We start from the raw sequence: 27,212 nt of genomic DNA on the forward strand, positions 1-27,212 counted from the left end.
CCTGGAGAGAAAATTCTTGTTTTACGCGCACTGTGAAAAGATCTGGGAGGAGTATCATGATATGGAGCGTGTTCTGCTGGCCTGGAAGTGGTGCCGTAGTGTCCCTCGAGGGCAAACAAACAGCCACACGACACCTAGATGTACTGGAAGATCAAGTGAGCCTTGCAATGTTGCATTCCCATTCTGATAGCGGCGAATATTTCACGGACGATAATGCAACTATACATAGAGCCAGAAGTGTTAAAAATGGGTTCTCTGAGTATCAATCTGCCTTCCAACACCTTTCCCAGCCACTGTATAGCCCGGATCTTAATTCCATAGAAAATGTGTGGGATATGGTGGAAAGACGCATCCAACAGCACTCTGCTCTTTCATCTCATTTACAAAATCAAAAAACTGCTGAGCTAATGCACAGTATTCTCTAGAGATAAATGCACAGCAGAAGCTTGTAGAGTCAATGCCCAAACGAATCAGAGCAGTTGGCCACGCAAAAAGTGATGCAATAAAATATTGATCTTGGGTTTCTTATTCATTGGCCAGTGAGTGTATATCACAATTGGCTAGTAGGTATTTCGTAAAAAATCTGTTACTCCGCCATGTGAGAAAATCAATCGTAATCGCCAACACTGCAAATTACAAAATAAGAAACTCCTTAATAATATTAATTCGCCACATAACGATGAAGATATCAGACTCTTCTTGGAAATTGGGGACGAGCTTTATGAGTTGAGATACAAAATAGCAAATGAAACTAAGTTCATTTGGGAAAAGCACACGCAAAAGGGAACTTGCATATTTAATGTAAAGTAAGCTAATGGATTTTAGAAAGCTTACTTTCACAGTCCCGTTAACTTCAGTCATAATGAAGTTGTGAGTAATGAGAAAGCTAATATGTACATAAACAACAACTTCCTCTATGAGATTAGGAGAGATTCGCAACGAATTCAAGTAACAAAGTTTTAGTTACTGGTAAGTAAGTTAAATTTGTATTTGCGCTTCGGAGCATAGTTGGAGGGCTAAGACTTTTCGTGAGAATATGTGAACAAAATGTTTCAGACATGCAACTTGAAAGTCAAAAAAATCCTCTATGGTTCTCAGTACATAGTATTGTTTGTTTAACATACAGGGTGTCCTAAAAAAGACTGACTGTTTTCAAAAATTTATAACGGTAAAATGGTTAATGATAAAAAAATAATTTTTGCAGAAAATTCATGTTTTGGGCCATAAGTTTCGTCCCCCAGAGTTCGAAATTTTAGTTCAATATTTTTTTCTATAGATAGCGCTGCAGACAGTAAGCCTCTAAATCAAAAAATAATCATTGGAATTCACCGATTTTTTCCCCGATTGCGACACGTGGTTGCAGCCGGCGGCAGGCATTTTGAAAATATTGTTGTGCAATTTTGTTTATTAGAAACATTTTTCGAAAAACTATGATATAATTTTCTGTCTTTCTTTGATTTACGGTCTTACAATCTGAAGTGCCATCTATAGGAAGATTTTTGAACTAAAATTTGGAACTTTGGGGGACGAAACTCATGGCCCACTACATGAACTTTCCGCAAATTTTTTTTTATCATTAACCATTTTCTTGTTATAAATTTTTGAAAACATTCAGTCTTTTTCAGGACACCCTGTATATAACTGTTTCTGCTAACTGAAAAGTATATAATTTTTAATTAGTATAAACATATCTTTCTACCCTACGAGAAACCTCTTTAACGATATAAATGAAACAAAAGAAGGAAAACGAGGTTTATCGAGACCTTCTACTTTATTTTCACTTCCTCGAGACTTTTTTAGTCGTGGGGAGAATCTCACTCCATTAGGCAGCCTTTGATTAGCAACAGCAACAACAAAAAAACTTGATAAAAATATTTTTAATGGTCAACGTTACAGAATCTTAACTCTTTGTCCATGTCTTTACAGATCGAATAAATCAAATATTTTTCTCTTTGCTTTTGTAAAAACGTATCAGCTTCAGCAAATAAGTATGATACTTTGTAATCAGCATTCGAATTCACCCTTGTGTTGAGACTTTATTCTAAATTCGAACGTCTCACAAAAAGAGGAAGATATCTTAATCATTTTTTAAATAAAACTCTTTTTCTAACTATGTTTAAAATCAGAACAATGCTAGAGAGTTAAAGCGACGTATTGCCGCTGTCGGCAAGCAAGAAAGATACAACGAGTAAATCAGCGACTGGCTTTTTAAGCATCAATCTTTGCTGTTGTCACACACTTGGTGGATAAATTCTTGTGGCAAAATTTAAAAAAAAAATTCAATTTGAATGCATGAAAATAATAATAACCTCTATATTCGCATACCTATTTTCGTAATCAGTTTCAGTCTTGGCTTTACAATAAAACTGAGAAAAATCCATCTCGTTACATAACTAAATATATTTTTTAATATTTTTTCACGAATAACACCCGAATTACCATTTTGACTGCATCATTACAACTTTATTCTCTACTAGTGGTGCCTGCAGGGCTTTGCCCGCAGTAGAAAATTAAAAGGTCTTTTGGTTCACCTGATATTTCCAAATAATGTATAGTGAATTTCTCGCCAAGGTTCCACGTTATGATAACTTGGTAATTTAATCGTCCGTAGAAAAAGAGCAAAATCGAATTTCGGAAAAATCGCTTTGAGGTGCACACCCCATGCTACAAACTAATTCTGTGCCAAATTCGGGAAAATCGGCCGAACGATCTAGACGCTATGCGCGTCACAGAGATCCTGACATACAGAGAGATTTTCAGCTTTATTATTAGTAAAGAAAAATCTTTGGGTCAGCCCAAAAGTAAAAGCATACTTTAAGCATATAAAAATAAAATGTTTTTTTTTTGTTATGTATTATATAATTGTCATTTGGAGAAAATTTGATCTGGAACAGTATTATATTTTGACGAAAGTCTAAGCTGGGAGTCTATATATGTGGATATTTAAAATTTCAGTAACAAATATTCAACATTATTCGCTATTTTTACAAATGCATTTCACTGTCTTTTTAGCTGACAAAAAACATTGCAGAATGTTTGAAACTCAAGCTCGTTTGCTCAAAAGTAAGAAATATTTAAAAATTATCCCTTTTTTGTAAGTAGTTGATTCAAACTTACTTGTTGTAAGAAAAATTACTGATCTACTTTCTTTAAAGCTACAGTGGACAGAAAAATTTTCTGTTCCATGATTGATGTAGATGCATAAAACTTTGTGTGCTTGCATATTTATTACATCTAAAACCATTAAAAAAATTTATTGCAAAAAAAAATATATATTTCTTTCAGAAATTTAAAATAAAAAAAAATGTTAACGATATTTTCACAAGTTTTAATTTGCTCCATGCGAAACAATATTTTTCAAACTTTGCATTTCCATTTGTTTTCGGTCACTAGGGATAATTACATCAATTTGTGCATTGCATGTAATGCTTTATGAGATAGTTTATTAAACATGGCTGAAAATGAAAATTTATGTGAAATTTTCATCAATTACGGTGATTTTATCAAACAAAAGAGTTGAATTTCTAATTTTTCTTAACCGTCGTTACTGAAATTAATGCTCGTTAATGAAATTAATACTGGATATTATCTGAATGTGTTTCTTAAGTCTCATTTCAATCCGATAAATATTGTGGTACATGGAACATTTCAAGTTTAAGTTGATGTTTTTATGTAAATAGTGACAGCAGAGTATATGCGCGGCAAAATGTAAACTAAGGGGCGTGATCACAGATGAGCAAAACAAAATTAACCCACAATAAATTAAAGAATGCACTGAATTAAAAATCTTGTTGCCCTGAATACAGTAGCTGATGTAATACGTAAAAAAAAACTTTAAAAAAATCGGTTTTTTGCTCAATTTTAAGCATTTTTAGTGTCTAGTGTAGTCTTAAAACACAATGCTTAAAAAATGATTAAGTACATCTGTGCCAAAGAGTTTATAAAGAAAACCATCGTTATAAATGCAAAAATTCTAACAAATTTTAGAAACATGCTTCATGATTTTAATTAAGTCATATTTTAAGGTCGAAAATTGTCGTCGAAATTATTTTAAATCCATAAAATTGCATGTTTAACCCCTCAGTGTTCCCTTTTTAAATCAGAAATCTGGTGATTCTTCTTTGGGAATGGGAGGAATGGAGTCCAATTTTGTTCAAAAGTGGTTGCTTTAAGGTATTTATTTGCCTTTTCGTTCATTTTTTGTAATCAAAAATTGGGCATTTTTGAAGGTCCTTTTTTTTCCAGGACTAGAATTAATTGTTATATTTATTCCGATTAAAAATTTCTTTCTACTGAAAAAAGGAGATATCAGATCAAACTATAAAATATAATGTTATTGTAAATAAATGTATACTATTTAAACACAAAATACTTGCAATTTTTTAGGACAACAAGTGAAATAAACACCTTAATTAATAAAGGTTTTAAACACAAAACAGAAGGTAACTTACATTTTTCAAAGTTAAATTACTTTGAAAATTGCCTGGTATAGATTGAAATATTAGTATTAAAAATTAAAAAAAAAAAAACATTTAAAAATAGACGCCTTAGTAATTTAGAACATTAAAATGTAATATTGACATTTTAAATTTGCGCTTCATGTCAGTAATAAATGACAATGATGCAGAGCTAAATCGCTATCACAATTGCTAATACAGAAGGATTTCCAGCTCATGCTATTGAAATTTTTGAAAAGAAACTACTTATGCGATGGCTTTGAGATCGACAAACTTTTGTTTAACGGAATAGACTTTTTTTTTTTTTTTTTGGCGATTAAATTGTGCTTATGCGCTCTTCTCATTTTCTCTTTTTCTCGTTGTCCTTGGTTGCATGTACTGCATAGAATACAGCAGTTATCAACAGTCCATTGAAACACATGGGCATTAAAAACGCATTTCAAGCATTGTTTAGAGTTATTGTTGTTTATAATCTATTTTTTCCATCAAAATATACGTTTTTGTTGTAAGCACGTCTGAAATGTCTTGGCCAGGACTAGATGCGAGGTACAAGGGTTACTAAGCTTAGCTCTGTGCCGACTGATCTACTGCGTTTGTCAGTCAGAATGTGCTGTTCGCCAATATTGGTATGTGCACGAAAACTACAATTTATCTTCTAAATAAATTTAATAATGCAAATAAATGAATGATAAAATATTCAAAAGTGATTGATGATTGATTTAAATGTTTCCTTGTGATACAAAAGTTTCACTTTTATCATGTGTCTTTACGACACACCTTGCTTTATTTTATTTATTTTTTAACAATTTTTATTATAGTGAGTTGTACTACAGCATAATTCTCAAACTTATTCAGTAATGATTGATACCAAAAAGTTTTTTAACGGTGAATTCCTGCAGAATATCTGCAAAAATAAGGTTTTCCTAAATTATACATCCGGAGGGAAACACGAAACGATTTAATTAAAACCCAACGAAATATAATTAAGATAATTAATAAAACCTAAAGATAGAAACTATTTGGACAGAAGAACGAATATTATTAGCTTTAGCATTATCTCTTTATAGAGTTCTGACAGTAAAATGCTCAAATTAAAAAAATAAATTGAGTCATAAAATTTATTACTATATGATTTTCTTTAACCTTTATTTACCTCGTTTAATAAGAAGTAATTTAACTTCAAGAAACACACAAAGACGGAACTTCAATTGAAAATGCATCCTCTGGCTAGAAGCTTTAGAAATGCTCTTGAGCCTCGCGAATTTAATTAAGCTTGGCAAAACAATAGTTTCTTGCTTGATATTAGCTAAGCAATATGAAGACAATAACTTGCGTTTAAAGAGGCTGTTTCTGTCGGATCGCTGTAAAACTTTTACCCACTTTGAGAGATAATTACGTTGACAAATTTAATTTAAGTGCTGTAAAGAAAATATTTTATAAAATAAGGCCTTTGATGTTTACTACTTATGTCATACAAATTGTCAGCTTGTCGATATACTTGTATTAATGTGCGCTTGGCATGCCAATATTATTAATTAGAAATGAACCTTAAATCTTAACTTTACAGTTTATTTTTTTTAATTTTAGATAAACGTCATTATATGTAATAAATTATACAAACACATACACAAGCATATACGTATGTATAGTTAATATATATATTAACTATATATATATATATATATATATATATATATATATATCTATATATATATATATATATATATATATATATATATATATATATATATATATATGAATGTGTGTATGTGTTTACACACTGCTGGGCATTAAGTTTGCTATACCAAAGAGGCGACGTGCTACATATTTGAACATTATACGATAGAAAGAAAAAGCTGCGATAGGCAAATGATGACGCATTTATGTAAAATGCATTTAAGCATTGTTTTCGAGAGGAAAAGATTTTGCAGCACTACGTGCGAGGTACAAATTCTAAATAGTACGTTTTTGACTTAGTTAATATAGCGACGTAATCGAAGTCTTCTGTGTTTGCGGTTTATTTCACCGCATCATTGCTGCTACCGTCGATCTAGATCCTATTACTGTTTGCAAAATATGGAATCGCCGAATTCAGAAATGTCATAAGAAACTTTGAGAAGTCCGTTCTTGCTAATAATGTAGCCGGACATCTTGCCCATGGGGCCTCAAAAGATTGTACAGCCTCGTCGCAAGCCCAGAGTTAAGAAATAAGGTTCTTAGAAAACAGCAAGAGTATTCACTAACATTTTAATAACATTTTCAGGAGTGTGGTACGTTAGCTTGACGACTATGACTTCAGCGACCTTTGGTTCTTAACCCGGCCCTTAAGTATGTGGTTAGAAATGGAAGCAACCATCCCGATGTTGTAAACAGAGTCGAGATTCATCTGAAAACATGACGTGTTTCCGGGCGTTTTTGTTTCCGCTATGGCTGTACATCACACCATTGAAAGCGCTTTTGTCTGTGATGCAGCGTCAAAGTTAACCAAAGCCATATCCGTCAAGCTAACATACTGTGCTGCTGTAAATGTTGTAAAAATGTTCGTCCAGACTCTTGTAGCCTTGCTAACGACCCAATTTCTTAATTTAGTACTCGCGAAGTGGCTGTAAGATCCATGTGTATTGTTCAAGGGATTGAAAGTTCCTGATTGAACTGAACGATTAAGAAAGTGCTAATGTCTAATACATTCATTGATGAAAAAGAGACTGAAAAAGTCAATTCTATGTTATACAGATGAAGCCCGGTCACTTCATCTCACAGATATGTCATTTGCCAGAATACATGAATTTGATCCACCAAACACTCACACGATGATCATGAAAAGATTTTGTACTCGGCAAAAATTTCAAATCCTGGGAAAAGTTCATCTTGACCACACAACAAAAAGAGCTACTGGAAGTGTCAGTATGGATGAAAAATGAAAATAAAAATGGCGTGGCCTAAAAGTATAGTACTGCCAACAAACTGAATAGTTCACCATTAAAATTAACAGTGAATTTTAACAAGTGGTGTGACTTCTGTATGACCTTGTAGTAGTTATTAAATTAAACAGCTAATTAAAAATTCGCAGTTCCAAAAATTGTATTGGCGCAGTATAGCTTACTAAGGCTCTTGCGCTAAAAAACTCAATCTAACCATCCAACCAAAAATTCTGTCGCAATCCATCACTTCAGTAACTATGGCCGAAAGGATTTTCTTATCTGCTATCATTCATTTTTATAACACTTCAATCTAAATGATTAAAATACAGTAGACGAACATGTTTTTCTGACTTTTAGTTCATTCACTGACTGAAATACCACTTCCATAGTTTGACTAAATATGAAAGCACTTGGTTCTTCCCTAAATGCGAAGTTTAAAAACACTCTAAATACGAGAAAATTAATACAATGTATGTCTTGTTAATAATATCCAGACAACAAACACTTTACCGAAAATACGAATATTAATGAATATAATTTTTTAAAGTACATTAATAAAATGAGAGGCCAAAAGTAAAATTAGAAAATATTAAAATATGAAAATCTTTAGTTATGGCAATAGAATATTGAAATAAAATAATGATCGAAAATAATATTTAAAATGATGCAGAATGTTATTGTTTTATACATATATATACATCATCAAACAGAGTATTTTCATTTCTTTTTAAGTATGATGGGGAAAAAAAGGGAGAAAGACGAAAAAATAAACAACCCACTGATTGATCAAAACAAATTGGTTTGCTCGTTTTTTCTCATTTTAAGTAAAATTCACTCTACGTTTAGTCACATTCTTGGAGTCTAATTAAGTTCCCTAAGTTGACTTCTTTCTAAATCTTGGACGTGAGAGAGAAAATTCATTTTCTTCAAGAGGCAAAGAAAGCGTCTCCATAATAAATTTGAAAGTAATTTAAACTTTACATGGAGAAAAAGCACAAAACAAGAAGTTGATAACATGGTAGAAATTTGTGACAAGACAAACCAATTTCGTTTCACTGCAAAAACGTGTTTTAGATTTGGTTTTGCAACGGTAGTTTTAAGTGCAAGCACTTTAAAAAAAAGCTTTGTTGAAAATGCTGAACTTTTTTGTGAAAACTATTGATAGCATTTGAGAAACGATGAATATAGAAATACTTTTGAATATACTTGAATCTACTTTTAATTTATATGGCACAGACAAAACAGCTGACTTCTAGATGGTTGTTTGTAGAAAAAGTTTCGAAAATGAACATTGCATTGTTGAAAAAGAATACTAATACAAAATTATATATTTTACGCTAACTTTCTAAAAGAAATTTCAAGTTATTTTTTGCAGTGCATTTTTGAGTTCTCGTGAGTTTATTTTCTTGGACAAAAGGAAGAAAGAGGGAAAGTAAAAGTAATTTCGTAGAGCAAACGGAAGTATCACTGACACAAAAATTAAGTATATATATATATATATATATATATATATATATATATATATATATATATATATATATATATATATATATATATATATATATATATGTAGTGGACATTACTGGATGTTTATTTTATTTTTCATGATTTTTTTTTAACTTGCTTTACATTTGATCATTTATTTTTTAATTTGAACTTTTAGCCTTTCGTTTTGTACTTTATGAAAATCACACTCTCAAAGTAGCCACTGTTAATAACTAAATAAATAAAACATTTTCTGTATGATTTCCGAAACTCCCAGGACATTGAATTATAAGATATTCTTAACAAATGATTGATTACTTATCGGTAGTAATATCATTGTATTTAAGCTGAAATGTAAAATAGAAAAATAAATGCTGTGAATACAAACTTGTTAATAAAGCAATCTTTCTTTTTTCAATGCTCCTTTCTTTTTTTTTTTTTTTTTTTTTTTGAGAATCACGACATACAACACATGCAACTAATTACGGGTCAGAGCACATTTTCTTGATGCGTTATAATATAACCGTGGTATTAGCAAGTATGGATTAAGGAGTTGGGTTATAGGCATAATTACTCCGTTAACACAATCAACGATAGCCTAAAAATGCATTTTTGGGGAATTGAAACTCAAGAAAATAAGGAAGTAAAACCAATCAGTAAAGGTAAAACCTGGCAATGTTCTTCACCTTTTTTTTAGTCGAATATTACACTCGTTACCACCACCCATTCCAATTTTTGTGTGCTTATATTTTAATATTGGCTTCCTTCAAAACTAAGATTTAGATTCATCCATGGATAGAATTAAACTTTTTTTTATATCGAATCTAAACTGACGTCGGTTATAATGTGCAGAAATCATAGCCCTTATTGCACGTCGATTGTTTTAGAGACAAATTCATTTTGATCATACTTAATCGTGTTCGAATCGTTCGTATTCTTTCTAATAATAGCAAAGTCAGAAATTGCCTTCTACCGAACTTGATGATAGTTTTTTCGTTGTTCTACTGGTAGAGTCCGATCGAACCAAACCGAATGCGATCGATTGTGTGAGAGATAAATTTGACCCGAAAAAATAAATTTGCGTAAACATAAAATCAATCTTTATTGCCTAAATAAACTGTAAATTACGACTAAAAGACAAGTAGTGTAGAAGTTTCTCAAACATAAAGAAAATACTGCAGAATCAGATATCATGTTGAAAAGGCTACGCTTTAAGGACTATATTGACTTCAGAAAATAAAAATAAAAGAAAAAAGAAAATAATTTTTTTTATTACTTATCTTCAAATACAGGGGGCATGGAAGTATCAACAGTATTTGCGATGTCGTGGTATATGAGTAGGCTTGGTACGCCTATTAACTGGCTCACGTAACAAACTCACTGGGGTTGTGTAAAAATTATGTCTTTATTTAGGTGTTAAGATTACGGAGTTCTAAAATAGCAATGACTAAAAAGGTAATTTTCAAAACCATTGATATCTTGGTTTTAAAACCTTCTGATCTTAGTATCACATTTACAGGAAATATAATCTCTCTCAAAAAAGTAAACTGATTTTGCCTTATTTTATCTTGGTAGCAGATAAAAAAAAGCCTCATAGGATTATCTCGAACAAAAAAACTGCTGCTTCGCATTTGGAATGCTATAAAAAGGAGAGAAAACAGATAAAAGAGAAGATAACTTTCTAAATCTCTGCCCTTAAACATTCCCATTCTTTTACAGATTATTTTATAAATTTGTCAATAATGGTTGCTATTCACACGCATTGGTGCAGTGAAATATCTGTACAAAAATCCGTCGCCCAAACAAGTTGCACATAACATTACTAATGGATGCATTGGAAAATTGCAAATGAACTGCAACGGTTAAAGAAAAATAATGAAAAAAGCAGAAAGCAAAAGGGTTCGAAATGAATTTTTATGTACTACACATAGAAATAGGAAATTTGAGACTGACTAACTGTTAAATATTTAAAGATGAATGTAATTCAAAAGAAAAAAATTCCATTTAATCACAAGGGCTCAAGTGCATTAATACAATGTTGCAAACTGCTTACCGTTCAAAATATCGGTCGTTTATTTTTTAGGTGAACGAACGGATCCGTTCATTTTAAAGATTCGTTCTATTTGACTCGTTCGTTCATGAACGCCGCATCCCTAATCCAGACAAAGATCCCGATATCCAGACAAAGCGACTTTGAGCTTCATTATTAGTAAAAAGCATATCCTCTTCATCACATAGTTTTGCGATTATTTTAGTTAAGTAGAAATATCTTCCTTAAGTGATAAGCACAAAGATTTGTTTTCACTTTTGTTTTAATGGTGTGTAGCATAATGTTTCAATTAAAAAATAAACCCCTTCTTAGACTTAATTGCTTCTAAAAAGCTGACCGACCACTGGATGCAGATTTTTTTTTTCTTTTTTGCAATTTCAACTGTAGGCCATGGCAATTCGACCACATGGTTTTATGCTGTTTGGTTGATCTACTTAGAAGTCGGCAACGTTCTGAATATGTATTTGTTAATTTTCATGAAGTAGTAATTTAAATCAAGTATTGAAAAACAGTGACAACTTAGCTGTATTTAGTAAAAATTCCCTTTCTAATGTTATTTCTTCTAACAAAAATGCTTAAATTTTCAACCTTAACTTTTTTCTACAAAAAGAGGTTATTTCTTCAATTTATTGTTTCTAATGTTGATTTTAATTTAGAATTACCGAAAACAGGATTTTTAAATTCAGTCGATCGTTGCAATTAAAATATAATTTCTAATCCTTAATTTGTCATTACAAAATAGTGATTTATCGTTTTTCTTATCAAACCATCTTACGTTGATGAAATTGATGAAACAAATTATTAGATTTCGAGTGGTATTCATTCGGTAATTAATAAAGTCTAATTGTAAGAAATTGAGGTAAACCCCTTGGTTATTCTTTCTTTTGCACATTTAAGAAGCCTGTATTTTATTAAGGCTAACTATTTCAAATGTTGGTACCATTTCTTATTTCTGCTTCTATAGTTAAGTATTTAATTCCTTCGGTTTTCATCTCTAGGAAATCAAAATTTAATTCTTGTTTAAGATATTAGTGACTTTACTTCAAAATAACATTACAGTCAAATGCATATACTTGGGACAGTTTTGAACTTTTACCTTTAGTAGCATATTAATCTTTTATTTTCTATTTGAACGAAGTATTCTATTTTTAAGATGTGCCTTTATACTTCACCTCCGGACAAGGTATAGATGTGTAGATATGTCCCTTTAAAAAAAAACAAAAAAAAAAACGTTCCATGTCCAATTGTCCATCGCACTCCCTAGCTTGAAACACTTAAAATTTTGATATTTATTTCATGTAACATTCTTACATACACTTCTATCTGTTCTTTCAGCTGATTTTTTTTAAGTTTTGTTTTAAACAACGTACCAGTTTGGCTAACTTTTAATTCATATGATTTGAAATTAATTTTGGTTATTTTTAATTTTCTTTAGATTAATCTATTAACGAACGCTAAATATTGCTTCAGATGCTGCCATGATATTTTTCAGCAAGACTAAATGTAACTGTTGTTTGTATCTTCTTATGTAATTAATATAACAAAAAATGAGTAATTTCCTAGTTAAAATCATTATTATAAAATAATATTAACCTCGATTTTAATTACTTTTCGAAACTGAATACGTTTCTGTCAAAAAGAGATCAAATGATTTTTCCTTGAATGAAAAATTAAATTTTTTGACTTCATGGAATGGGAAGGCATTGTGAATTTAATGGATTTAATTGGAAATCCGAGCTGCTAATAAAAATTCTTTGAGCAAAAGATAAACAATTAATATTCTTAGGATTCTTTACTTTTTAATAACAGTAAAAGAACTAACAAAAGAATCTTAAAATACATAATAAATATTCAAACGCAATTTTTATAGTAAATTTTACCGATTGAATTAAAATTAAAACCCAATACTATAAGTTGTACAGGTGATTTAATTTCAATTGTTTCTTTTCCAATTTTTACAAGTCTCGTAACTATTTTTAGATTCCTATAATCAATTGTCGTCACAACTTGGCAATAAAATATCATTTAGTTATAGAAACACCCTTTTCACCTATTCAGGATTAACATGCGAAAACTTCAACAATATAAAGATGTCTTATCTTAGAATAAATTTTAAAGTTCCAAGCATGGTGCAAATATTTGCTCTTGATGCAAATATTTATTCTCTGTACCCTTCTTTTAAAGCTCGTAACATAAATTACTTTAATTAAACTGAAATGTTTCTTTTTTGATCTACAGAGTACACAGCTTAAGGAAGAGGTCGGGGGCAATGAAGCATTGATGTTCACGGTAATAATCTAGCGTAGCGAAGTTTCGAAAAATATTTTCATCCCTGAAAACATTGTTTTCCTCTTTAATTAAAGATCAATTTATTATGCTTGATAAACATGATTCTACACTAATGAGATTAATTACTATCTTTAAAGCTGAGAAAAACATATTGCTAATTTAGTTCGTTTTAGATTTAAAACATGCTTTATACTTCATTAACTATTGCATATGATCAGGACATTTTTTTTATCTTCATAATTTTGTTGCTTTATGGTGCTTATTTGAATGTGAAGAGTTAATAAGCCTAAAAGAAACAACAATAATAATATATGTTATTTCTGAAAGTTTTTTTTTTTTTTGTAAAAACGCAAAATTTTCCTAATAGTACTACGTAACACTTCATAAATTAGGTATCATTTTAAAAGTTTTGTTTTTTTCGGTGAAAGACAGACATTTCCGATTTTGGCAGTTTTGTCGAAAAACCTGATTTTTTTCGTTTATCATACGTATTGATTTAAAATATAACATTCCGTAATAGAAGCCAATCGGTCGAGTTGGTTAGAACGTCGGGCTAACAATACGAGGATCGTGAGTTAGAATTTCCATCGATCAAAAAAATTCGTCAGCAGAGTTCCGATCCAAATGTGCAAAACTAAGCTTTGCTAATAATAAAGCTGAAATTCTGTGTGTCTGGATGTCTGAATGTCTGTTACGTACATAGCGCCTAGACCGTTCGACCTATTTTCATGAAATTTGGCACAGAATTAGTTCGTAGCATAGGGTGAGCACCTCGAAACGATTTTTCGAAAATTCGATTTTGTTCTTTTCCTAATCCAATTTTAAGAACATTTTACCACGCAAATTATCATAACGTGGACGAGTAAATTACCGAATTATTATAACGTAGAACCGTAACATGGGCGAGCAAATGAACACAACAAATTGGAGAGAAATTCATCATCCATTTTTTGTAAATATACAGGCAAACAAAATGACCTTTTAATTTTCTATTAGGGGCAAAGCCGTGCGGGTACCACTTGTAAATAATATAATAATACTCAATGCCGAATTCTGAACTACGATTTGGTTGCTGTTCAATTAAAGGGACGAAAATATTAACTTCAACATGGTTAACCGTTGCGGTAGTGTTTTGCCCAGCCGAGATGGTAGCCATAAACTCAGTTGGCAAGACCTTATAACACGAAAGTCATTCGATGAAGTCTCTAATGGGCCTAAAATTTTCGTTTTTGAATTACTAATTTTTCTTATGATGAATTCTGATCCAAAGTATCCTATAATATATAATCTTAACTTATGGGAGGGGGGAACAGAGTTCTAAACCACAGTTTTGTTGTTACATTGCAATAAAAAAACCAAGCGTTTATTTTTACACGGTATAAATCGCAGTTTCATACATATTATTTCCTTAGGGTGTTTTATGTGTTTATGCCATAATCACCTTAATACTTTAGCTATCATTTTAAAGATGCTTTCACCGTTGTCCGAAAACAATAAACAAACACTTCAGCTGTTATTCGGAAAATTACATTTAAAAACCTGGATTTTCAAATTTTCTCTTGAGCGCGAGTGCTTTGTATGACATCGATGTATACTATCAACTTATGTGCACGTCTGTGTGTGTGTGATTTTGTGTATCTGCAACCCTAGCTCCTTTTGACTGGCAATATCTACTTCTATCAGTACTGGTTCCGTTGGATGCAAACCATCCAGGGGAAGCCACATTCCTACCTTTTTAATTCTTCTACACCTTAAGGGGCAGGACATCTAGTCCTGAGGTCATCCTTCTCCGTGAATATCCTTACAACGTCAAAGTATTAAAATCACCTTAAGGAGTCGGAGATAAAGGTTCAGACATCCAGGGGTTAAAAGCATAAAAATTATCAATTGTTACCCGCCGCAGGCGACATTGGGCCACCGCAGGTGACAAATGTGGGTTGGCGAACGAAGCGAGAAGTTGTGGAGCCTTCTAGTAATAATATTAATATCTTACTTATTCTTTTTTTTTTTTTTTGTGTGTACTTAGATACATCGATAACGTTCACGTAAATTTGTCACTCATAACCTCAAAAGGTCTTAATTTCGTTTCATCAAGAAAATGTGGATCTCGGGTGTAATTTTTAGATTCTTGAATTTCCTACTTAAATTCTAAGAATAATATATAGCTTCAAATTAGAACGAGTCGTAATTACATTTTATATATAATTACTAAGGAATTTCATCTACTAACCAATAAAATGATGTCGTTTCTTTAAAAGCTATCATTAGCAGTGATGTACCCATCAATTTTTCAAAGGGTATACTCCCAGTAATCCATTATGCTCAGTATGTGTATGCGATTATAAGGCATTCAAAAGGCTTTGCTTTAATAAGTGTTAAGAAATAAAAATGAAATAAGGTTACTGGTGGGAAAATGTGGTTAACATAAATATATTATTTTTTCCTTAGAAAAATTAAAAAATGCGCTGAGAGAATCTGAATTATAAATGAAAATGTATGAAGCTTGAGGGTATACGCTATAATTCTAAAAAATGTTTGAGAGTATACGGCGTATATGGAGTATACTCTATGGGAACACCACTGATCATCAGTCTTAATGTTCTAAGTCAGTGATGAGATTGTGGATTAGAGATTCTGAACGAGTGTAAAAATAGTATATTTCCGTGTTGTCATTCTGAATAAACGCCCCCCCCCCCCCAAAAAAAAAAAAAGCCTTCCTATACAGAAAATTCTAGGGTTTGAAAATCTAAAAATTACAGAAATGATTAATTAGTATCAACACTAGATGTATATAAGAGTAAAAAGTAGTCAGCAATTTTTGTTCAAAAAAATGATAAAATGCTTAATCCGGTAAAGGAAAAAACTGATGAAAATGAATTAAAAGTATTTAACTTGAACTCTTCAGTTCAGGCAGAGAAGGGAGTTATGGTTCAAAAACCTTAATTTCAAGACATATTACTAACCGCAGAATGCCATTTATTAAAAGTGATATGACCTCCCCACCTCCACCCCCCGTTGTTCTAACGTAAATTTTGCCTGCGCTAGTACTTCTGCTAAATATAAAATCATCACTAATCAATTTAACTGCGACATACAGAAAAACTTGAATTATACTGACAGTTGATACATTGCATTTGGTAACATAGGCAGTTTGTTAAGTAAGATACAAAGAACCTACTTCTTGCTTTCTGAAGAACTGTGCCTTTCTTTTACCTGGGAAGTATTCTCGTGGAAAAGAAAGAGTGGAAAAGCCAGCTACTTTTCACCTACAAAGGAAAAGAGACGTTTGAGATAAGCTGCTAAGGAAATTATTTTCGGCTTATCGTTTCAAGATAAGCCATGTAAGAGGAAAAATCTCTTGAGATTAAATAAAAGATACGGCTTACAAATATAAATCTTCACGCGACGGGTTATTAAGGCTAAAAATACGACATTTTTAAGTATGTACGTATATAAACTGATGTCGGAGAGGTTTTTATTTTAAAGGGAAGTTGGATTACATGTATAGTAATAGTTCATGTTTTGTACACATTATACATTTGCTACTGAAACATAAACCTTAGTGCTCCGGTTATTCACTACATATACGTTTCTAAGTAGTTAATTGTCTTCATCATGTGTTCTATAAATATTAGGTTGTTATTTTCCCGATCCTGTAAAATTTTATTTGAGTCATGCTTTATAAACTTCGTAAGTTAATTTCCTTATTACTTTAGCACTGAACCCAAAAACAATCTTCATTTTCCCATCACCCAAAGGGAATGCCGAGCTATTCCACCTCTCCTTGATTGTTTGCTCTTGAGACATGATAGCTGTACATAACGGAAGATCCATACTGCATAGAAGAGTGGAAAGAGAAGAAACATCGCACTAAAGTTTTTCGATGCTTGGTTGTAGTTTTCTACCTAGATGTATTATTATTACATACCAGTGTGAAAAACGTTTTAGATTTCCCCCCCCCCCTAAGCCATTCTTCCTCCCCTTCATTGCTTACTTTTACCACATGATAGTTGTCGTGACAGAAGATCCATACTGCATAAAGGAACAGAAAGAGAAGAAACTTTTCAGACCCTTGATTGCTGTTGTTTGGTTGCTGTTTTTACCTAGGTGTATTCTTATTAACTAGCAATGTGAAAGACGTTTTAGATCTCCATGATCCAAAATGTTTAGTGTTTTTCATTGCAAATGTTGCTCAAATATTTCTGTTTAAGCCACAATGCCGCAATGCATTTGTGTTTGTCATAAAAACATTTTCATGTGTAGTTCCAATTCTCTTCTAGGTCCTAATGTTGTGGGAGCTCCTCGCAATTGTGACATTGATAACCCGTCACTGACACACAGATATTAAGCAGAGCATTACGACCCTGTTAAGTTAGGTTTGCCCCAACTGTAACTTCAAGTACATGGATAACCGATAAGGCCACCAAGGGTCTGCCTGCTAAGTAAGTTACTATTGGACCAACATTATGAGGACAAGCTTCATCAAATGTTTATCAAGTAAAATTTGACAATTCCTTATTCGTTTTGAAACCACAGTAAGGGGTGAGGGCAGTATCGGGGCTTAAAATTTGTCCATAGAGTGTTTTATTAGAAAAAATACAAGTTTTTAAAAATTATTCACTAGATTACAACTTATGAGCATTGCGAAAAGATCGAGTAAGCACTTCATAATGCAACAACGCTATGTAAAAATTGGAAAACTAATTGGTATGAAATCGCAAAAAAAAAAATGTCAGTCTTTGCATTGACATTTATTATATATGTAAAAGGAAAAAAGAATTAAAAAATATTATTTTCGGAAAAAAAAAGGACAGTACGAATTTAAAATTACAAATTTGGAAAAGAAATACTTTGTATACAAAACAACATCAAGAAAAACTGCATCTTTTCCCTGAAAAGCAAATTTGGTTCATGGTGAATAACAAAAAGGGATTGATTAATTTAGTTGAAAACCAAGACACGAATAAGAAACCAAAACAAATCGGAAATCTAAAAACAAGCATAACAAAACATCACTCTTGTTTCATCTATCATCTCGTATCAAAAATACAATCACGATAAAAATTTTCATTTGTCTGCAGTCAAATTTTGAAAACTTTCGAAATAAAGAATGAAAAATTATCGATTTCTTTCAGTCTAATTCTCAATTTTTCTTCTTTTCAAAAACTCTATTAAGGTCTTTTTTCAACGAAAGTCTGCGAGAAGATGGAAACACATTCTAAGATTAAACTTTTGTTGCATTTCTTAACTCAAGAATATTTTAAAGAAAATAAGAGTAAGTTTATGTATTTTGTAAAAACCAACAGAAAAGTGACATATCTTTACAAGAAATCTTTTAGACGAAAGAAATTTTTTACTTTCATTAAGATTACGAATCGTGTTCCAGGCTTTATTGTAGTTATCTTAGTAAATCTAATGAAGATTTTCATTTATATACGGTTTTGATGTTTTCTAATGCTATGAAATTCTAAAATTTAAAAAATAAAAACATGCATTTGGTGTGAATGTGTAATTTTTACATTAGCATTCTCGCATCTAAGACGGTTAACAGCTCAAATCTCTCTTGAAGACTTTTTGAATAATTATATATAAGTATTCTAAACTATAATTCAGAAATAAGAAGATGAAATGATTGCAAGCAAATACATATAATTAGTCAAATGTACATATATTGGCAGATGAAAATGTAACATTTGAATTATTTGAGACGGATGCATGGCGTAATTTCTAACAATACAAATTCAGCTGTTCTACCGTCTAGCCAACTTGATTTTGATTAGAAGCTGGTCATAATTCCGTGTACTATAAAGAAAGAATATTCTAAAACTAAAAAGAGGCGCAAGGAAAGATATAGGATAAAGCACTCCGAAATTATATCCAATGAAATTAAATGTTAAATGAAACTGACACTTAAACATAAAACGTAGTAAAAACTGAATAAAGTTTGACTTCAAGTAAGTGTAAAATTCACATTGCTATATAGGGCAAAATACCATGTTCTTTGTTAAAAAAAAAAAAAAACAATACTGTGCCGTAAAAACACAAGATAGCAGTGAAATTTTTTTTTTCTAATTTTGTACAAATTAAAAAACTAATTTCAAGGTTGAACTAAAGCAATGAGGATTAAGCTTTTATACTGATGACTGCACCCGAATCAAAGAAACCTTGGAAAAGCGGCATTATTTGAAACGTTTAAAGTACCCAAAATCCAAATATATGCTTGCTTATGGTTAACCTTGAAGTTAGTTTTGTTAATATTAACAAAACTAAGTTTATAATTGCAACTACTTTTCATTGTTTTTGGCAAAAATTTAAAAGCAGAAGCATTTAGACTTGATAATAGCTATTATTATTTTTCATAGTTTTTTGATAACAATCAAACACACAACATTAAAAAACAAATACATCATTTTAGGATGCAGATCAGAATTACAAAGCTTTCGCAAGAATCTAAAAAAAATAAGTATGAGTTGGACTTTTCCAAAACATTGCTTTAGTAGAGGGAGTGATGAAATTTATTGAAACTATGTAGCATTAACAAAGTTCATTTACATGATAAATTTTGATGCATAGCACATTAGCCAAACATAGCATTTCTGCAGAGCTTCCAGCATTTTCTCAGTCTAGTAATAAAAGAAAAACTTTATAAAGGAAAGGCAACATGTATTAATTTCAGTTTTCGCTCCTTAAAACAAGGCTAACTCCTATATTCTGAACACTTATGGTACTTGTAAATTCGTTGCTTTGAACAGCGAATCGTTACTGTCGGTGATTTCAAAGCAAAGTAAACGTTAAGGAAAATAGAATTAACTCAAAATGCGAGTACTAGAGGATTTTTTTCCCCTTTACTATAAAGCAAATTGCTCGAAAATGAACACCATACACAAGCTGAATGAATATGAAAAAAGTAAAAAGAATCGAACTGCAGTTTTAGTTCTTCACAAATAAAATTCGTGCAGAAAAATGGATATTCAAATTGTTTCTGATCCGGAAAACATACAATAGATAGTGTAATAATGATTTTCTTTTTATAAGTAGCAGTTGAATTATCATAGTAAAACATGTTTCTGGATGCGTAAATATTTTGCCCTTGTGTCTCGTCATCAAATTATAAGGTCTTAAACTTAGCCGGAATTTCAAGAAATTGGTAGAATTTTGCTATTTCTGGTGAGCATCGAAAAAAACTTTCCGACGGTTTGCAGATGAATGTCTTTCCACATGCAGACAGTGAAATATGGCACCTACATTTTATCGCCAAATCCTTGAGTTTGGCGATCTTCTTAAGATTAGGCACATTTTTGGACCTTATGTCTTGATAACGAGGTCACGAAAGCAAATAATATTTGTGTCACAACATGTCTTCGATGCTCGTGTGCCATTCCACCGTCACGTGCGGGACAAAAATACGCTTAAATTTCATTAACATTTCGTCATATCTCTTAATATTTTAATAAAACAGGGGTAAGCATTTTTTTTAATCTTTAGATTTGATACAAAGATACTTATGACACAATTATTTTTTTATTAAAAATTTTGTTATTTAAAATAAAAATTATTTATATGCGTCACGTGTGGGACATCCAAGGTCAACTTCTAGTAACTTGCTTATGAATAAACTAATATTTTTGCTCTATTACTACAGAAATGACGAAACAAATTGTAGATTTGAAAGTTATGGTTCCCACGCAAATGAAACATATCTCATTAGTTTAGAAATAATTATCTAAATCAATTAAAAAAAATATGTATGTGTCCATTCTATTGAAAATGATCATTTTGTCCCGCACGTGACAGTTCCTATATGTCATAAGAAAGAAATAATTTTTGAAGAAAATTTTTGCTTAAGAAGTCACACATGCGTTTGTGATTTCTTAAGCAACAAAATTTTGTTCATAATCCTTTTAAATTATTATTTTTTGTGAAATGTATGAAGCGTCACGTTCAGGACAAAATTACCGTTTTCCGTGGAATGACCCTCAATTTGTTTTCGATTTAAACGTGTTTCGTTGTCTCATTTCTTCCTTTGGTCCCATATTGAGTAACGTTTTGAAAGAAAACACATAAACATATATAATGTAGAACTTTATTGAAATCCACGCCAGATATATATCGCCGTGGGCAGGTAAAGGGCGGTAACAGCAATTTTTTAATTTAATTTTTTTTTCTGAATTTTTGCCATCTATTATAAATGAGCTTTGCTTATTTGGTTCCGCAAGAAGAAAACGAGCTGGTGTGTGCCTCACATGACTTCCTTTTACTCCAATTTAATATAATTTTCCCATTATTGGTAATTTTAATGTGATTCAATAGTTTACTCTCTAAATATCACAAACAGTGGCCAAATTGAAACCAGATTTTAAAAAAAAAATCGCAGATTTTAAAAAAAAAATCGAATTTGTCACCAAGTTGGCGACAAAACTTGGCGACCAAAAGATTGGCGATATATCGCCAAGTGTCCGCCAAACTTTAACATCACGAGTTTACATTGAAATTAACAATGATTTCCCCCCAAAAAGGGGCAAAAGACCCCCTTAGAAACCTTCGAATACAACCAAAAGGAGAGTGCGCAACTAATCCACACTAGGAGTCTACGTACCAAATTTCAACTTTCTAGGACATACCCTTCTTGAGTTACGCGACATACATACGCATATACGCACATACATACATACAGACGTCACGAGAAAATCCGTAGTAACTAACTCGGGCGTCCTCAAAATGGATATTTCGCCTGTCTATACGTTCCTAGGCACTTGTCCACGTGTGGTCGAGTCGAAAAAAAAAACTGAGCATTCATTCGGGGGTGAGCAAAATGGAAATTAAGGTCGATTTTTGAGTGAAAATATTTTTCGCGAATACAATACTTCTTTTTTTGTAAAAGGAAGTAAAAAAACGGGAAAAAAAGTCCAATTCCGATATTTCCCTCTTGGTATTTAATCCCAAATGCGCTTCATCAAATATCTTAAAAATTAATTTCTGTAGAGACACCTGTTTACCTGTCCACAGTAATACAAACCTATCTGTGTCTTGTTTTTTATCTAAAGGGAACTAACTGTTCACAGCATTTCTCATTGCGTTCTTTTATCATAAAGCAAGGCACGACTTTTGAAAGAAAATAAACTCGATTTCTTCTGCAGTAGAAAAACACACGCTTTTTTAACGATTTGTATAAAACGATTGCTACAATATAGACTGAAACGAATTATAAGTGTCCAAACTTTTATCCAAAAGTTAGCGAATTTCACTGAGCACGCGAGTTTTAATGCTTCAATTACTTCTGTTATAATTCGGTAAAAAAGAAATGTTTCACGATTTCCTGTAAAAATAGCTTTTTAGAGGAAAAGTACTCCATGTCTTATTCCTGACAATCCGTTGCGATTTTAATCCGCTTGAAAAAACGGGTGGTAAAAACCTCAACCCCAATGCTTTTAAAAAGTGGTTGAAAGACAATTAGAGAAAAAAGAACTTCTCCGAATAAGAAGAAAGAAAAACATATTTTGGATTAAAGCCCTGCTAATATCGTACTTTGCAGTTCCCTTCCTTTTCTCTCTCTCTCTCTCTCTGTCTCTCTCTTCCTCGTTCTTTTCTAAGAAGTGATGGTCCAATCTTCTCGACGATACATTGTCATTGGAATTTTCTACTTGAGATACATATCAGCGGATTAACACTGATGGAGCAAACAGGGCAGAAAGGAATGGGATATTGCCTCTCGCAAGCAGGTTGCAGAAAATACTTTAGAGTTGTATATGAAATGGTACTGAGGATGCAAGAAGCATGACATATCCTTTTTTTTTTCGGTTCGATAAATATCTTTCGACACTTGATGATTATTCTTCAATAAAAAAAGACAGTTGTTCAAGTTTCTTTGTGAGATAAATAATAAAAAAATCTTTAAATTGGTTTGTAAGGAATTGAGAATACGATTTAGGAAAATGTTGCCACAAAAAGAAGAAAAAATTGAAATACTTCAAGCAAACATATTGCTTGTAGGAAAAAAAGTCACTTATATAAAATGTCGTTTTTTATGTAGCACGTTATAATTTCTTATTCATGCAGAAATAAATGTTTACAAATAAATATCTTGTGCACGAAAGGAATAACTGAACTCTCTAAAAAATTTAAGGAATCAACAAAAAATAAGTTTTAAAAACTCGTTTTTGTGGGTTTTGTCTCAATACTTAATATTGTGTCAGAATTGTTTTTTACTAAACCAATCTCAATGACATTTTAAAAATATATTGTTACCTGAGTGTATATAATTGTTGCGCATTGGAACTGTCCTGCACTTGCTGAAAATACTCGTACTTATAACAATTCCTTTTTTTTTAGTTTTTTAATAAAAGTTCGAATAATTTTTCGATTCTTACTAGAAAAGAATGCTACTCCTTTTGTAAGAAACACTTTAGTTTTGAAAAATAAAACAAAAAAGGTAACGTTTTCTTCACTTTCTCCTGATATACAGACTTTTGTAGCTCCTTTCTTCTAATATCTTACGAAATATTGGTTGGAGATATTTAGTTCTTGTAGAGAATGAAAGGTATTCTGTTCATGAAAAACGTTTTATCTCTAAAAAGATACAACACAACAGGTAACGTTTTCTTCACTTTATAATGACATTTAAACTGCTGCAGCTCCTTTTTTCTAATATCTTAAGTAATATTGGAGGATATAGCTCGTTTCTCGTATAGAATAAAATATAATATTTTTGTTTGTATCTTTCAACGTAAGACATAAAACCGGGTAAACAATATTCTTCCCTTACTGCACCGAGATCTTCGATTGATGGATTACGTAGATGAAGTCTTTGCGTTGGGATATAAGAATAGAAAAATATTTTATACACAAAATTCTATATGAAATTTAAAATATAATTTAGGCAAAAGTTTGACTCTACGACGGTTCTCAAGGTTTGACACAATAACGGGATATCGTTCTTCCTCATTTAAAAATATCTTCAAAAATTAAACTGAACTTAAGTATGATTACCTAATAGCATTAATATATACTTATATTTCTGCGGATGCACTGCATCCATTATTTTTCACTATATCAAGAAGTGATAAACAATGGAGAAGGTGCATCCCCATAAATATAAATATAAATACACTTTAATGCTACTTTATAAGTGTATCTAAGATCCCTGTTAATACAAGTTGTGTCTGGGAATGTAAGTTGAATAATACGGGAAGATCTTACTGAAGGTCTGCAATGCAACTGGGACCATGCAAGATGAGGCGTTTCCAATATTTTAATTTTTTTACAACGTGAAAAAAATTTCAGACATGAAGCTCATTGGAATGATTTGCATACTCTGGTTTTATGATGAAAAAAAATGATATTTAGTGTAAAACAAACTCCTAGGGAAAAAATATCGATTTTGATGATTTATTCTGTTTATTTATTTTTATTTATTTATTTATGTACTTCCCGCACATTCTTATTGTAGCAAAAAACAAAAAATATTACAAAGTTATATACTTTTCGTGCAAACATATTTTAAAGCTGAAATCCTTGTCATTTTCAAGAAATTTTTATTTAAGTAGAAAATTTAAAATAAAACCTGCCTACTTGTTTTACTACACCAAAACTACATCTTTATAACTGAGAAACTATTCGGAACATCAAATGATTTAAAAGCTTCTACCATTTCTTATGTTGGCAAATAACAAAGAAGAATCGTTCACAGATATTTGCGTGTTATAAAAATACAAAAAAGAAAGATAACGAGAAAAAGAAAAAAAGAAATTATCTGTAAATAAAAATCAGCACTGAGCTTTTTCAGAGATTAAACTTTCGGAGCAAATGCTGAATTGGCGGCACATTCTAATTAGTGTTAGTATTGATTTATTGTTCGTTCTTTATTTCTAACGGACAAAGAATAGTAAGAAAAGGAAGTTTTTAATAGAAAAGTTAGATAAATATGTAAGTCTTTGATGTTGTCCAAACACAGGTTTATTAACCTTTGTTTCCCCTCTCTGGTCTACTAATAAAGAAGAGCAATGAATCTTGCAAACAATGATAAAGTATGAAGTACAGTATTAAATAAGAAACTACTGATATCTATATTAACAATTTATAAATTTCGAACGAACTATCGAAGCACAGAATCATGCAACATAGCACAACGATAGTGACGCTTTGCACTGTAAAAAAAACTCTGAAACGTCACTGATTATTTCTGTGGAACGTATCGGTATTTCACGGGTTTTCATCTTTCCCGAAAAATCAAGTATATTTGCAGAAAAAAATCCTGAATTGCTGAGCGTGTTCAATAAGTATATCGGCTTTTGTTCGATTACGGCTCGTCCAGATTGACTAAGCTCCCACAGTGAAAAAGTGTCTGGATAAGCTGCAGATCTTTGCAAGGCAAGAATTGCAGGAAAGAGACATTGATGCTTTTGAAGCTTTCTGAGCAAATCAGATTCTAATTAATTACGTAAAACGTACCTAATTCACCATGGAGGTTAAAGATTGATTTTCACCGTGTAGATTTTCAAATTCTTCAGAAATATTCAAGGATAATTTTATTAAGGTTACTGTCTTTTAGCGGAAAGCGTTTCTGAGTTTTGCAAGATGTGTAACTGACAGAAATTGGGCACATCAGCTGCGCATCATTTTTGAGGAGCTTTGCTGAATCGTTTTTACAGTGTGATGCTAAATACGGATCTGTGTTTATCTATTTATTTTTTTCTATAATAAATTTGGAGATCCATAAACATACGAGCAGTGACTGAATGGCGGGGAATGGAGTTGATATCCACACGAGTATAATTGGTCGAATGTTGGTGAACTGTTTTAGAAGCCTAGCAAGAACTACACTGGAATTGGCATCGTACATTAAGAATCAAAAAGTAAACGCAAAGATTAAATTTTTAACATTGAACAGAAATAAAATTTGCGAAATTTGCTGTCATTATTTATAGGAATGCATCATTTTCAAAGAAAAAAAAATCACTCCTACTAAATAAGCACTGAAAAGGGTTCATATAGGTTACTTTTTAAGTTAATCCGTCTAATTTTCCTTCTTAATTTTGCAGCGAGCATTAATTGTCAGTTTTAAAAATATTTTTGTGTCTTTGCAGTTTTTCTAATTGTTCAATCTATTGGTTTTTTACCTTGCTTTTTTTTTATACTATTTCCGATATTTTCTTTTGTACTATTGACTTCAATTTTTTAGTATGATTCTATGAATGGTTTTTCCATTTTTTTTTCAAATAGATAATTAGAAAATTTGCCCAAGCTCTCTATCGGATCCATGTCCAAATTCCGAAACATGTGTATACAGTTTTCAATGCTGTTATTCGCTATACGATATGTAATATGGCGATGTATAGTACGGCTCTGATTAGTTGAACAAAGACCTTGACAATGCTAAACCTATTTTTTGGGAAGTCCAGAGAAAATGAAACGTATTACAGGCGCGGGATTGAGTTGTAATATTTTTCAAAAATTACAACAAAAGGTGCCGAACACAGCTCATTGCTTTTCTATTACCCAAAAAAGAAGTAAACAATGTTTAATTCGTATCTCAATTTATTAGAGTCACACTATAATCAATTGGCTCAAACTAATCACTTCAAATTAAACAAACGTTACGTTACACTTGGAAAAAAGCACCAAAATAAATTTTAAGACATGAAACCCTCGTAGCATGCTAAACCCGATTGCAAACCAGTTTAAAGAAGCTAATTAGTTTTAAGGTCAATGTTATGTCTGATTGTCTTAGAAAACTAAAATGCAATAATAATAATCATAATAATAATGATTAATATAGTGATAGTAATATTAATGTTCCTTTCCATTAATGTCTATGAGTTGCTGTAAAATAAGGTTAAGAAAAATAATTTGAGCAGAAAAAAATAAACTCAACCCAGAAGAGATTAAGATCAAATTAATATTACGACATTAATTTCATCAAATTAACAAATTACATACTGAGGGTAAAACCCACATAAACGTTTAGCAATTTTCTGAGCGAAAATGTGGACGAAATGTCCAAACAAAATTATT

General features: G+C 31.4%; 1 long non-coding RNA gene across 1 annotated transcript in view; it reads right to left on the reverse strand.

Moving 5' to 3' along the window:
• The window catches only part of LOC129220271 (uncharacterized), a 172,484-nt gene that overhangs the window by 53,883 nt on the left and 91,389 nt on the right, over positions 1–27,212 (reverse strand). The window contains exon 3 of the long non-coding RNA XR_008580456.1: positions 16,381–16,468. This is a non-coding gene — a long non-coding RNA (uncharacterized LOC129220271). The remainder of the gene's footprint in view (positions 1–16,380; positions 16,469–27,212) is intronic.

Source organism: Uloborus diversus, chromosome 4 (assembly GCF_026930045.1).
Source record: "Uloborus diversus isolate 005 chromosome 4, Udiv.v.3.1, whole genome shotgun sequence".
NCBI lineage: Eukaryota > Metazoa > Arthropoda > Arachnida > Araneae > Uloboridae > Uloborus > Uloborus diversus.